This window comes from Diaphorina citri, unplaced genomic scaffold (genome assembly GCF_000475195.1).
Source record: "Diaphorina citri unplaced genomic scaffold, Diaci psyllid genome assembly version 1.1 scaffold183, whole genome shotgun sequence".
NCBI lineage: Eukaryota > Metazoa > Arthropoda > Insecta > Hemiptera > Psyllidae > Diaphorina > Diaphorina citri.
Genome location: NW_007377620.1, coordinates 138,981 through 153,601, shown reverse-complemented (window position 1 = coordinate 153,601; position 14,621 = coordinate 138,981). Strand labels below are relative to the sequence as shown.

Sequence of the window (14,621 nt, the reverse complement as noted above, 5' to 3'; positions counted from 1 at the left end):
TCTTTTTTATGGTAAATTTATGCTTTATGCTCATACCTTGTGTTTCAAATAGTTTGTGTTCAGGTGCATCGGTACATTTATCAATTTTGTCAGGTACGAGTATGTGGTTGGGTTTAAATCCCAAAAGGGTTTCGTCTGAACTAAAATTTGTTTCCCTTTTACTGATTTTTTTTTTTTTTTGTTTATAAATTAATTAACAAAGGTTATATACACCACTATAAAAGGACCTTTTTTGAGAAAATCAAGGATGGAACTTTAGTAGTAGTAATATTAGGTACAGATTGTATACTGTCCTGAGGAAAGCTTAAGAAGGGACAGCCTGCAGACCTCGACTCGTCAGAAAGACAACAGAAAACTCCTTACAACATTTTAGCGCAGCAAACTTAGAACACAAAAGCCCAAAAAACTGCATTCGATCGAAAATTATTCCTGGAAGATTTTTAGATGTGTGAGACACAAGTTGTTAGACACCCTGTAAGAACCATTACTTTAACTCTACCCCAATATACAACCAACTCGTATAGCTTACCTTCTAACTCGTATAGCAGCATTTTATCTCCAAAGGGTACCTCACACTGGCGGAAATTTTACACAAAATTTTGAGTACAAATATTGAGCTAAAATTTCCGAATTTCTATGGACTCCTCACATACAAAAAATTTTGTCCGACCATTACGTACCTCTTTTTTGTGCAATATTTAATTTTCTCCTCACTTTTCAATAATATTTGGACGAAAAAGACATCCTCGAAAATTTGTGTGAAACGTTTGCCAGTGTGAGGGTACCCTTTAACTCGTGCAGCATTTTATCCTCTACATTTCCAAGTTCCCCATCATGCAGCATGCAGTTCTGGTATATTGATAAAGTTTTATTGTTGTTCAGCAGAATGACATCTCCTGCATCAGCACAGGGATCATCAGAAGTGATGACGTCACCGAACTTTCAGTCAGCAGTGATTGTCAGCGGAAAGGTTCGTCCACACTTTGGCTTAACTCCATACACAAAAAGCCCAATCTGAGGCTTAGGTGTAGGGGCAAACAGTCCTGGGGTAAGCTTCTAAGAATGTACGAGTCAGCAGTGATCTGTATCTAAAATCCTTTAGATGTAGATTCTAAAATGGGAAGCACGCTGCGAGTGTTTGTCTCTTACTCAGTCTCCTTGGCCATACGATGAAGGACATGATACTTACTGTATGGGAAAATGGGCATGCTACGACACAGACCACACAAGGCTAATGTCCACATAGCTGGTGGCCAAAAGATGGTTTGAGAACCCCTATCCTAATTATGCTGCAACTCCATGACCTTTGACAAATTCGTTTGACAACGCTCCAAGCATTTGTTTCTGTTCTGACAGTAGCATTATTATTACTGTAATATTCAGATATTATTTTATTATTATTACTATAATTTTCAGATATTATTATCATTATTGTTGTTGTTATTATTATTATCTATTATTATTACTTTTTTTGTTAATGTTGGGCGAAATGTGATCCCGTTTTATGAGGTTGTCATGTTGCTTGTCATTAGCAGGAGGGTTTTCTCTTTTGTCCATTTTGAATTTCAACATCATGATGGTTGATTATTTTGTTCATGACTCATGACAGATTATTTGAAATTTTCGTATCAATTCCGTCTGATGTCAATCAGACTATTCCGTCTGATGTCAATCAGACTATTCCGTCTGATGTCAATCAGACTTTCGGTTTGTTGTGGCCTTGAGGCCGTTGTGGAATAAGGAAAAGGAGAGGGAGGAGGAAAATAGAATGAAAAGCTCTTCTTGTCAGTTCTTTTTACTTTTTTTTTATTGTATTGTTGGTATGATGATGGTTGTTGCTATCTATGAGAGATGTCATTTTCTAATTATTATCTGTGCAAGAAGGGCCGTTATCTGTAATAGAAGGGCCATTATCTGTGATAGAAGGGCCATTATCTGTGATGGAAGGACCACTATCTGTGATAGAAGGGCCATTATCTGTGAAAGAAGGACCATTATCTGTGATAGAAGGGTCATAATCTGTGAAAGAAGGACCATTATCTGTGATAGAAGGGTCATTATCTGTGATAGAAGGGCCATTATCTGTGATGGAAGGACCACTATCTGTGATAGAAGGGCCATTATCTGTGAAAGAAGGACCATTATCTGTGATAGAAGGGCCATTATCTGTGAAAGAAGGACCATTATCTGTGATAGAAGGGTCATAATCTGTGATAGAAGGGCCATTATCTGTGATAGAAGGACCATTATCTGTGATAGAAGGGCCATTATCTGTGATAGAAGGGCCATTATCTGTGAAAGAAATACCAATATCTGTGAAAGAAGGACCATTATCTGTGAAAGGAGACTCCATATCTGCGAAAGTAGGACTGTTTTCCATGAACTGTTTTAAATATTGAAGAATATTCCTTCTTTCAGAGACCTTCTCATTTTTACTTTCTATCTATCTTCGATTCTGACGAGGAGTGCTTATAACAAGAGGAGTTAATGGAACTCTACAAGTAAATGGACCCATTATCCTTTATCAAAAGTTACGGGGAGACATAAAGAGCGTGATTTTTTATTAAAAGTCCTGATTTAGCGTAAATAAGTTCACATCAGAATGGCACGGATGACCCTTTCCATTCTGAAGGACTTTTTTTTTCTTTCTTTTTTCAAAGATGGGTAATTGGGTACCCATTGGGTAAGGTTGGATTCCAGGGATACTGTCCTATTGTAATTATGTAAGTTGTACATATTGAACTTTGAATATTTTTTATTTATTTGTTGGATATTTTTCTTCTGTATCGCAAATTTTTATTACGGTTTAGTTCGATTCCTTTCGTAGGAGAAAAATGAAGTTTCTGACCAAATTTCTCGCTCTCAGATAAAGAAAAGAAATATTTTTCGTCATTGTTTAGAGAGAAAAACTGAGTTAAGCCTCACTACCATAAGTTGCCTTCAGACGAGGCACTTCCAAGTTGCAAGGTCAGTTAAGCCTACTAAAAGTCGCCCGTCTACGCGTCCACTATGCGAGAGGCCTTACTATGACATATGAGTCAAATCTGGTGACTAACTTTGACTGGACCGAATGACTTGAAACTTTTTTTTTTAAGTAGGTACTAAGAGTGACGGCTTCATAATAAAAGAGCAACATGAGCAACATTGTACAAATCACTCTTTGGGGACATGCCTCTGCTGTGAGCTATTAACTAGAAAGAGTGACTAAGTGAGTGAGAGAGAGAGAGAGAGAGAGAGACAGGAGAGGGAGAGATAAAGTGACATTAGTTACAATGATTTAGTAATACATAATTACTATCATCTTCATTTACGTCATTATACGAGGAGAGAGAGAAAATGAAGAGGAGGAAGATGGAGAGATATGAAAGACTGGAGGAGAGAGAGAGAGAGAGAGGACGAGGACGAGGATTGAACGGTAAATCATTACATGAAAGTAAAATCAAAAAATCAAATCAAGAATGATAATAAACTGAATATTAAACAAATTAGGTATGTACATAGGTATTTTTTAACCACGATCGAATAAACTACGGGCTAAAAAATTCCCGGAGGGACGGACCCCGCTTGTTTTACATTTTCTCCTTAATAATCTTGATCTTATGTTGCAAGCTTGCAAGTTACAAAATTGCAAGATGTAAACTTTCACGAAATAATGATTGGGTAATAAAAAGATTATTAAATTTAAATTTAGAAAGCTAGTAAAAAGTCATTTCAGTGAGAAAATGAGCAGACACAGATTCTAATTTTTACAATTACGTGATTTTCAGTTTTGAAAGACGGGGGATAAAAATAGAATTTCATTTATATGTTTTGAGAAAAGCCTCACCATATGATATAGCTACTTTTTATTATAGGCAGGTTATATTTTTACATTCTATTTTCATCTCAAGACTCAAGTGAGCGAAAAGTACGCGTAAATACAAACAACCTTATTCTAACCTTTCAGAAAAAAAGTAAATAGAACGAGAAGGGGAAAAAAGATGGCAAAGCTCATTTTGGCACACAAAAAATACAAATAAAAAAATAAACAAAAATAATAAGCAACCTAAAAAAACTCTACAATGCCGGTGGCTTGGGGGATGAAAATGAGTCGAAAGAATTAATTAAAACCCTGCCTTGATTCATTTTAAAACGTTGCTGAAAAAAGGAGAAAAGATCTTTTATTTAGGGATTTCATAGAATAGGGAGAGAATAAATATAGGGTACTTTCCCCACAGTTTCCATTGGATTAGTACAGGGTTAAAAGAGGGACTTTTTTGTTACCTACTGGAGGAATTTTTTTACGGTGGTCAAATGATTGGCATTTTTACCTCATTTTATTTCTTTTTTCGAGGAGTTTTGAGGGAAGAAAAAAAAAGGTACTTTTAACGTACCTAATGAGGTAAACAATAGTTTTTGATTTTATAGTGGGACTTTTAAGGCCCTAATAAGTAACCCTTAAGGCCCTAATTAGGCACAATTTAAGACCCTAATTATTAGGGATCTTCTAACCACTGCAGCACTGAGATTTTGACGCAATTAGTACTGTTGGTCTACGTATAATCGTGCTATAATCCGTGGTCAGAAGCTTTTTTCCTACACGGTAATTTTTTCTCTCTTCCAAAAACGAAATAAATGCTCGGATCAGAGAAAGGGATTTTTTTTTCTTTCCCATCATTTCTTTTCTTTCTCCTCTTCCTTTCCCTTTCATTCATTTAAGCTGTGAGGGAAGAAAAAGGGATCGAGGGGAAAAGATTTAGTTCCAATGATCTGACGTAATAAATGTCCTTTCCTACACGGTGACAAAGTTTGTGTCCTGTTCCCTGTGACTTTGTAGCCTTAACATACTTGTAAGATGAGGGAAATGAGGATTTTCTTGGACTTTTGGGACTTTTTTTTTCGACCCTCCTACTTTCGGTGATAATGTTTGAAATCTCGAACCAAAGTCCCCATACTTTTCTTCTCCACGTCCACCTCCTTCCCCCCCCCCCCCTCTCTCTCTCTCTCTCTCTCTCTCTCTCTCTCTCTCACTTACACACTCGCTTGTCTTGCTGGTATTTCTTTGTCGTTTTCTACTTCTTATGCCCGTCTCTCTTTCTTTTTTCCCTATTTCTTTCAAGTCTCCAAATTTTCAGAATCTGACCTAAAATGAGGCTCGAGGGGGCGGGGCTCTGGCCTCCTTGGTCCCCCCAAATACGGCCCTGGTCATGCTCCCCTTTGAATTAACAATCTCCACCACTAACCCAGACCCTTGGCCCTGGTCATGCTCCCCTTTGAATTAACAATCTCCACCACTAACCCAGACCCTTGGTTTCCTTTGCGAGTCACATTCTTGCCTCATTAAAAACTTTAGAAAGCTAAAAAAAAAGCTACTTGGAAAAAAGAAAGTCGGTCATCCTAAATTAGAACACAGAATGCTTATAATTACACGGCTTTACATGATTTTCTCTGTTAAAAGAAAGAAAAAAAAGTTTAGAAATGCTGACCGTCAAAAGTTTTTTATTCTTTTTTTTTTTACTTTCTATTGCCTTTTTTTTTAAGGAAGTGAGTCATTAAATTGTCAGAGGTAATTAGAGAAGGAACGAAGAGGGACACGCAACTCTCTCCCTAACTCTAAGGTACTTCTTGTGAGTTATAAAAGTTGTAAGTTATAAAGAATCTCTATCCACATAGGGATACAGTTAGTCCAGAGGTAAGGCCAGCCACTCATGCTCAGACCGATGGAGTGTGTGACGGAAACTTCAGACCTCGGTCTCAGGCGGTCAGAAAGACCTATGTAGGTTTGTAGGTCTTGTGTTTTTTCGTCGCGCAGGTCTGACACGCCTAGGCCTTGAGCTTTTTCGTCGCGCAGGTTCCGACTGTCTCCCAGACGGTCTGAGTGTGATTGGCGGACACGCGCCTGTTGCCATTTTTTTCCTTTCTCCGTCTCACCCCCCCCCCCCTTTTCCCCCTCCCTCTCTTTTTTTCCTTTCTCCCTCTCCCCCCCCCCCCCTCTCTCCTCTCTCTCTCTCTCTCTCTCTCTCTCTCTCTCTCTCTCTCTCTCTCTCCCTATGCTTACCCTATCTCCCTCACTCTCACCTTCTCAACCCCTCTATCAACTTGAATATCATTGATAAAGTGTACATATTTATATGTATACCTACCTAACAATTGGAAGATAAAACTTTACCGATAGGTATGTTCTTCGTTCTTCCCCTTATCATAATTTAACTTTTTTTTTTTTAAAGTATCCATCTCCCTGTCATTTTTCAATCAATTTTGATTTTTTCTACCCCAATCAAATTCAATGAAATTTGATTTTATCCATAATTACTTTTTCCGACTATGGCTCTCTGCCTCTCTGTCATATATGAAGTGCCTCTCACATGACCTATGAGATTCTGAAATGACCTTTTCCCCATCTCACTGGGGAGTGGAGGGGAGGAGGGGTTAGAACGCTTGATTTTTTTTCCATAAATAAAATATGAACGGAAAAGTAGAGGTACTTAGGTACTCTTTTTTTTACCTTCCCAGCTTTTATCTCTAAAAATCCATCAAGGAAATGAAGTACTCAGACCTGTGAAGGGGTGGGGAGGGGGAGGGGGTACTTTTAAATATATTTTTCATTTCTCCTCTCCTGGCAGTGGTGTAGGAAGAAACGAGTCGAATGGTGCAGACCAATTGAAGGTAAAAGGAGCGAAATTTTGTGAAAATAATAGATACCTAATACAAATCTTTTCCTCCCACCAAAAAGCTCAATTTTTATGAAATTTGACAGTGGTTGGTTGGAAGAGCTCAATCTTGAGAATACTGCATTACTGCCACTATAAAGGAAAAATAAATAAAGGTACCTATCAAGGAATTAAGAAGGATTTGGAAATCAATTGAATTACCTGCCACAAACGTGAAGATATTCTGTATCTCATTTAAATATTGGAAATCAGCATTCTCCACATTGTTTAATTATTTTTTCTTCTTCTCAACTGATTTTCTCCTTCTCCTCTTCCTTCTCGTCCTCCTCCCCTGCCTTCACTTTTCGCCTCCTCTTCTCTTCTCCTACTATTCCTTCTCTTTGCTTCCCGTTTCTCCTCCTTCTTCTTCTCCCTTCTCCTTCTCCTCCTGCTTCTTCTCCTTCTCCTCCTCTTCCTCCTCCCTCTTCTTCTACCCGCCACTGTCCCTCCTACATTTTTTTTTTTTTTACTTCTCCACGTTTCTCTTTCAACGTTGTTTTCATTAATTTTTCCCGGAAAAATACCGATATGTAGAAGTAGGAAAGTATCTAAGTTTCAGTGTGGTATCCTTACGGTATAACATCTCGCGAAAACTGAAAAAATACGAAAACCTAAGGTATGTTTTTTTTTTCTTCTCTTTCTTCTTCTTTTTCATTTTTAGATAAGAATTTAAATGACGTTTCATATATGTATGGAGGGAATAGAGAACGAAGATGGAGAAAAAGAGGAGGAAGAAAAAACTACATCAGAACTAATGCAGAGTGCCTAAAGAGTTTTCCTCATTTCTCATCAATTTACTAAAAGCTGTCTCTATCTCATTTTCCCTCTCCTCTCTCTCTCTCTCTCCCCTTTCTCTCTCCCTCCCACTCTTTCATTTCGAGGTCTTCACCAAATGAAGAGGGTCGGGAAAATATTACATGTCGGGGTTTTTGTGCGGTTTTCGCGAAAATGTAAATTGTATGCAGTGCTGCAGCTCACAAGGCTTATGGGGAGATAATTGAAAACTGCTATAACAATGTAGTAAATATTACGCTCCGAGTACATTATGTAATCAAAAGAAACTGCTAGAACATTTTGCGGTAAAGAAAATGGGTTTTACATTATGTGGTAAAAGAAGTGTACCACAAAATAATGGACCTTTTGAAAGAATGTACCACATTTTGAAAGAATTACCTATACCACATTTTGAAAGAAGTGTACCACATTTTAAGAGAAAGAATTACCACATTTTAAGCTAGGTTTCCACTTGGGCTGCATTTGCCGCGCGGTATACCAGGCTGCAAAAGCCGCCAAGCGAAAACGTGACACAGGGCACGAGTAAAATTCCTCTCGCCCTTAGGATTTCAACACGTCTAAAGTCCGTCAAAATCAAAGAAATTTCGCCTATTGCAAATGGAAGACCCCTTGAATTTTTACTAAACAGGTGTCCCCTGACCACATGTGGGTCAAAATGTGCCCCCAAGGGCATACATGTGGCAATTTTCATATGTGGTAGAAACCCAAACACCCCATTAACTTCAAGTAAATCCTTTTGTGGAAACGAAAGTGTACTATGCTGTAATACGGGGTTTTTAACCTCAAAATTATGGCCGGGGGAAAAAAAAAAATTTTTTTTGCAGACTTTTTTAAAAAAATAAAAAAAAAAAAAAAAAAAAAAAAAATGCTAAAAGCTAATATGGCCCTCGTAACTCGTAAAAGTAATTATACAAATCTTTTCTTCTTTATGGCATCAGAAAAAAATCCGGTCTCCTTTAAAAGGAAATTCACATGGGATATTCCTACGGGGCCAAGAGCAATACTCGTATAACATTCAGGCCTGGGTATCCACCAAGTTTGACATGCCAGGGTGGTGTAGTGGTCAAAATGCTTGCCTGGTAATCAGGAAGACGTGGGTTCAATCCCAACCGGTAATTTTATCCTCAGCTTAGTTTGAGAGTGAGAGTTTGAGCACAATAATGGTGGTAGCCTGGTAGCCTACTGGTGGGTTAAAGGGACTCTGGGACTCTTTAGTCCTATTCGAGCAGTATAAATGAGCACTGATCTATCTATTCCCAGACCATGTCGACCTTACTCTTAACAGTCTTAACCTTAAAATAAGAGAACTTTTGATCGCTCTGTAACCCGAGCAAATGTTCGTAAAGAATTCCCATAAATTATTGAATGGAACGGCTGTCAAATTTCAAACAATCCAAATTATTTATGAAGGTTAGAGGCGATAGTATGCGTGCAAACTTTGCTATTGATTCGGACTGAAAGTTGTACCTGAAAGTAGGTAATGCTGACTGAAAGTAGGTAATGCTGACTGAAAGTAGGTAATGCTGACTGAAAGTAGGTAATGCTGACTGAAAGTAGGTAATGCTGACTGAAAGTAGGGAGTGGTAGGAGAAGAATGAGCAAAGGTTGCAGAAGTCGTTTTGATGGGTTGATGGGTAAGTAGAGACAATAAAGGGTCAGAGAGAGGGAGGGAGAAGAGAAAGAAAGTTTTTTTTTCTAGGGATCTGAAATTTTGAACTGGAAAAAAATGTTTTAAATCTCAATTTGATGGGATTCTGTTTGTGAAAATTTTCGGCCTAAATACAAAATAAATGTAAAAAAAGACGGAGCAATAACACAAAAAGGCTGGAAAAGAAAGAGATTAACACTTCTCTCTCGATTTGAAATCTCTTTTTTTCTCCTTCCTTCCTTTTTCTTTCATTCTTTTCCCTGTCTTTCTCTTTTTTTAGAATGAACTGTACTTTATTTATGTCAATTATTTTTCTCTCTTTCTTTTCTGCTCTCAGCAGAAATGAAGAGAAAGAACTGAATATCAGTAGGGTCAAAATGCGGTTCAAGATATGTAGGTATTATTGCGATGTAGACACCGATTTGAAATCAAATGTTTTCTTATTGGACAATTTTATTCTCTGGAATGCCATTTCAAATTTTACACCAACAATGCGACAAGCATTACACAATCTCAAAGTTTGTTTCCTATAGGTATGTACCCGTTCACATTGGAGACCTCTTCAGTCTATCTAGAATTCTACCAGAGCTGCTGTTCTCAAATTTTATTTGCTGCAAAGCACCATGCGATTGCTGTACATTATACGAAAAGAACGGCTCTTTTCATCCATTTTATTGGACTACTCAGTCAATGATTCAGATCTTATAAGGTTAAGATCTGAGACTCATTTCATTTACTGAGTGAATAGTCCACTGAAAAGAGTTCTCCTTTTATATTTTAACTCACTTACTCACTCACTCTCTCTTATTATTAGACATCTCTAATCCAAAGAGATCTGAGCGGACGGCAGTGCGCCAGGCCAAGTTTCAGTAAGCACGCCTGTTTTTCTATTAATTTATAGTTTGGTCCGGTTTTTTTCGAATCTAGAGGTCAGGTAAAAATCGATCTTTGTTTAATTTTATAGGTATTGTTTATTTTTTCCCGTCTTTAGCTCCCAATGCACCCTGAAGAGGTCTCGACAGTCGTCTGAAATTAATTTTCAAAATTTATGAACGCTGTGTGTCTATTGTGCTTTGATTTGTGAAAAGGGAATTTGAATTTACGTTGCGTCGAGGTGGTTAGATACAAGGAGGGAAAAGGGGAATGTCGAGGTGGTAGGGAAGGGTATTAAACTTGCACGAGGTAAAAAGGTCAGACTTGACTGTACGCTGGGAATTGTTTTAGGGGCTTTTGATGGTGGAGGGGAAATTTGAAACCTTCCTACCCCCATTTGAAGGGAGAAGTAAGATGCGACGGAGATGAGAGAAAGGAAGAAAATCGGTTGTTCCTTGTGTGAAATGAAAATTGGTGAGAGACAAAATGATAAATCACCAATGAATTAGTAAAAACAAAACACACACACACGCTTTCATTTCACCATGTGAAATTTGAGCTCTGATGGTCGCTAAATATGCTTCAAGTTTTAATTTTAATGCACTCTACAGCATTTCAAGCACTTAATTCCATTTCAAGTGATAGCGAATTAAAAGCTTTCCGGGACACTCTGCAAACTTTTTGTGGTGATGTCTGGTCCAAAGTCTGGTGAGGGACAGTCCAACCAATCCAGAAACCAGAAACAGTCTTTTTTTATAGTCTCTTCTCAAAGTAATTATTTTCAAAGTTCCTTCGGAAAATAATCGTCTTAACAGAAGGAAAAGGAAACTTCTTCTAGGAATTAAACTTTTTACTTACTGCAAATAAACTTTATAATGAGATTAAAAAAAACTTAATTTTTTAAGAAAAAAGAGACAAAAATTTCCAGTTTAGAAGTGGAATAAATTTCTAGTTCGTTGCAAACAGAATAGAAGGTGAGATTTTTTATTATTTTATTAGCTGTTCTGCATTGGACTTGAACATGACAAGTTTTGAACTTGAATTTCACTAAGTATTCAAGTTTGGATTTTCCAGTGTGACACAAATCTACAGCTATGATTTGAATATCGGGCTCGGGTGTGGGTCAAAAGTTTCATAAGCCAGCCTAGTTAGCTTAGTTGGTAGTGCGTCTGCCTTGTAAGCGCTAGGCTGCGGGTTCGATTCCCGCCCGGGGCGGATTTTATCCTGATGGGATAATGTTCGTTCTCGGAACGACTGGCTTTCTCCTATCCTGTCTTCCTTCTCTCTTCGATTTCGGGACGATAAGACCATAGTAGTTACAGTTCCCTCTGTCAAGCCTCTTAAAAAAAGAAGAAAAAAAAGTTTCATAATTTCCCAGAAGATATTTTGAGAGTTCAGAGATAAAATAAATAAATAAAAAACAATCAGTGGAAATATAGCATAAATCTGACACTTTAGTTCGTAAATTCCATCAGCTATTTATTTCGTTCTAATTTTAAAAAGAAGCTTCCTCCCCCTAGGTACCATTTGGCCTTCACACTCTTCCGAATGTAAACATTCACACCATTTGACTTTCACACTTCTCCCGATTAAAACATTCACAGATTACGAACCCATTAAGCTCTCAATTTTATTATTATTATTTTTATTTCCACAAATAAATTTATACATTCTTTTAGGCATCAGATCTAACGCGCTTTTGAAATCCATTGTTTTTTCTCTCCTGAAGAAACAAACGGAAAAACGAAATGAAGGAGGCGGGGCCCTCAATGAATAATAATTGGAAATTTTGAAAACCTGCCAAAGTGGAAAATAATGATTGAAGTTCCTCTTTATTTCTTCTTTTCCTTCTTTCTCCTCTTCCTCCTTCCTGTTTTATTTATTGAAACAAAAGAATTGAGACTCCCTCCCCTTTATCCTCCCTCCCACGCCTATCTCTCTTGTATTACACAATTAATATTGATGGAAATCTTGCGCTTCTTTTCTTTTGTAACACGAATCCTCGCTGGAAATTTCACGAATAGAGACGCGAAGAATGCGTGTAACAAAGTTGCTGTGAAAATGGGAAAAAAGTACACTTGGAGGAGGGATGGGGAGGTACCAAATTTATAGTTCTTACGTACTACTGACTTCCTAATTACTCACATTTTGAAATACAGAAGAATCGAAATTCATGGGACACAAGCTCAAAAAGGATTCTTCAAGGGAAAATATTGAGTCCAAGTGTAGAAAGGGCGAAAAACTAGAGCTTACGACCTTAGAATAGTTCAAGTCTTAATTGACGATGCGTTCTAGGTAGGTACGGTGAATGTGTCAAAGTATTTGAGCTTCAAGATGCTCTTTTTCGTCTTTACCCCGCAAAGTCCTTCCCGGATCCGCCGCCTAAATTGAGCCAAATGACACAAATAAGGCTCTCAGTTTCACTGTCACAACGTCCCCAGGGAAGTAACGTTATCACGGGGATAGATCCAAGACTAATACATAAACTCCAGGGATATATCTCATCATTTAAATTACTCAGGCGGACTAAAGTTTAATTTCCATTTGGATGAGAGACAACTTTTTTTCTCTTGCCTTTCCTCATCTCAATTTAGATTATTTCCTAAGTCGTTATCTTCTCTTATCTAATGTACGTTTCGCCTACGAGCTTGTATCTCCAGATTAAAGTACGTACTTATAGTACGCCTACGAACCTAGAAATAATTGAAAAATGGTTAATATAATAGATGTCGTCAGCATAAACCATAAACTCTATTAAGCTGAGGCTGAGTATAACTCCATGTTTTCTGGTATGTCCCAATGTTTTTCGGGGTTTAAATTTTAAAAACTCATGTTGCAATCTAAATTGGATCAGTTCATTTCATTGTCCATTATTAAAAGAAGAAACTGGTAGACTGGCCGTAAGTTTATTTATTTTAATTTATTATCTTTTCCATAAAATAATATTACACTACGTACGAGTATGTACTATGTACTTATAGTTGAAAGCAATTTTACACTTCAGATTTCCAAAAAAAAAAAAAAAAAAAAAAAAAAAAAAAAAAAATACATCACAGAACAACAATTTAATGGTTTTATGCAATCTTTTTCAAAGGTTTTCCACTTGAAAATATTACGTCATAGTGTGCACTTAGTGCGAAGTTTTTTTTATGAAACGTGATCCCGATTAAAAAGAAATTGAGTTTATTATTATTATTATTATTATTATTATTATTATTATTATTATTATTATTATTATTATTATTATTATTATTATTTAGAAAAAAAGCTCTAGTTATCGTTATCACCAGGTCTGCAAAACGCACGGAAGTCTCTGGAACGTTCGTTTTTTTCTTCCCCACTCTAGATGATTATGTAAGATAACGGATACACGGGGTGGACAATTATCACGTAGCGTGAAGCATGGAAGACGCTGATAATGAACCACGTGACCCGAGTCACGTGACGTAACGGAAAAACCACCCCCGACTTACACTTTTAACTGTAGATAGCGCTGACGGAGCGAAGGAGGAAGGGAACTGAGAAAATAAATAAAATATATCTCGAAAGAAAATGAAAAAATCGCAGAGTAAATATGTACAGGGTGGTAGTTGTCAGCTATTCAGTTGTTGAAAAAAAAAAAAAAATGTGAACGAAACAGCGGGCGTCTAAAAACGGGTAACTTGGGCATTTAGTTTGTAAATCGGTTTGTTGTTTCTCAAACCATAACTCTCGAAAGGACTTATGCAATTTCCAATTTTAAATTTTCTCAGTAAATTTTTAACCCAACTGGCCTAATAAGGTACCTGTGGTGGGACTCTTTTTATGATATCATTTACATATTTCGTCATAGAACTCCCAATTTCTTATAACCCGATTTTGATTAAATGTGGCACCATGTTTACCACACACAAAGAGAACTTGCAATATGTTCTTCACATTTTTTATATATACTAAAGGTCTTTGTGGTCCCCCTAGCCTAGACAAACTTTTTCTTAGGAAGGTCCACATTGAACCATTTAACCATTTGCAGATCAATTTTCAAACTCACCCTGTATGCTGCAGATTCTTCTGGTACCTAAAATGTGACTTTTATTAATTTAATAACATTACCTGGAGCTACGAAATTTAAAAAAAAAAATATATATTCCTGTGCCCTGTTTTTCCTTATTGCTCACTGAACCTTTGAATTTTCACGTCAATTTCCTAATGAACTTAGAGGGAGAGGAAAAAATAAAATAAATAAAGATCCTACTTTTATATGTTCATATGTACATATTTTTGAATAAAAAGACGCGCTTTATCGTGAAGGCAACATTTTTTTATGTATCATTTAACATGGTTATGAAGTTGACAAATTTACTCACGTTACGTTGCTGATTGCTGAACTCATTGTGTAATGAATGCAATTGTAATCCACATAGGTGCGATACAATTTGTAGTCCTTGGTTCTTGGATTTTGTAAAAGTGTAGTTCGGGAGCTGTCTGGAATGGATTCAATAAAATGCATAACTTTATTCACAGTGACAGCAACACATACAAATACATCATTGTATACTGTATAGATAGGATGTTATAACAACTATGCACATTGTACAACAAACAAAAGAAGATAACGGAGGAAAGAACAACGTGTA

The 14,621-nt window shown here is 37.0% G+C and overlaps 1 protein-coding gene across 1 annotated transcript in view; it reads right to left on the bottom strand.

Moving 5' to 3' along the window:
- The window catches only part of LOC103505585 (scavenger receptor class B member 1-like), a 53,964-nt gene extending 39,503 nt beyond the window's left edge, over positions 1 to 14,461 (bottom strand). The window contains exon 1 of the mRNA XM_008469928.3: positions 14,352 to 14,461. The gene's annotated coding sequence lies outside the window, so the exon portion shown is untranslated. The remainder of the gene's footprint in view (positions 1 to 14,351) is intronic.
- Positions 14,462 to 14,621: the final 160 nt, after the last annotated feature.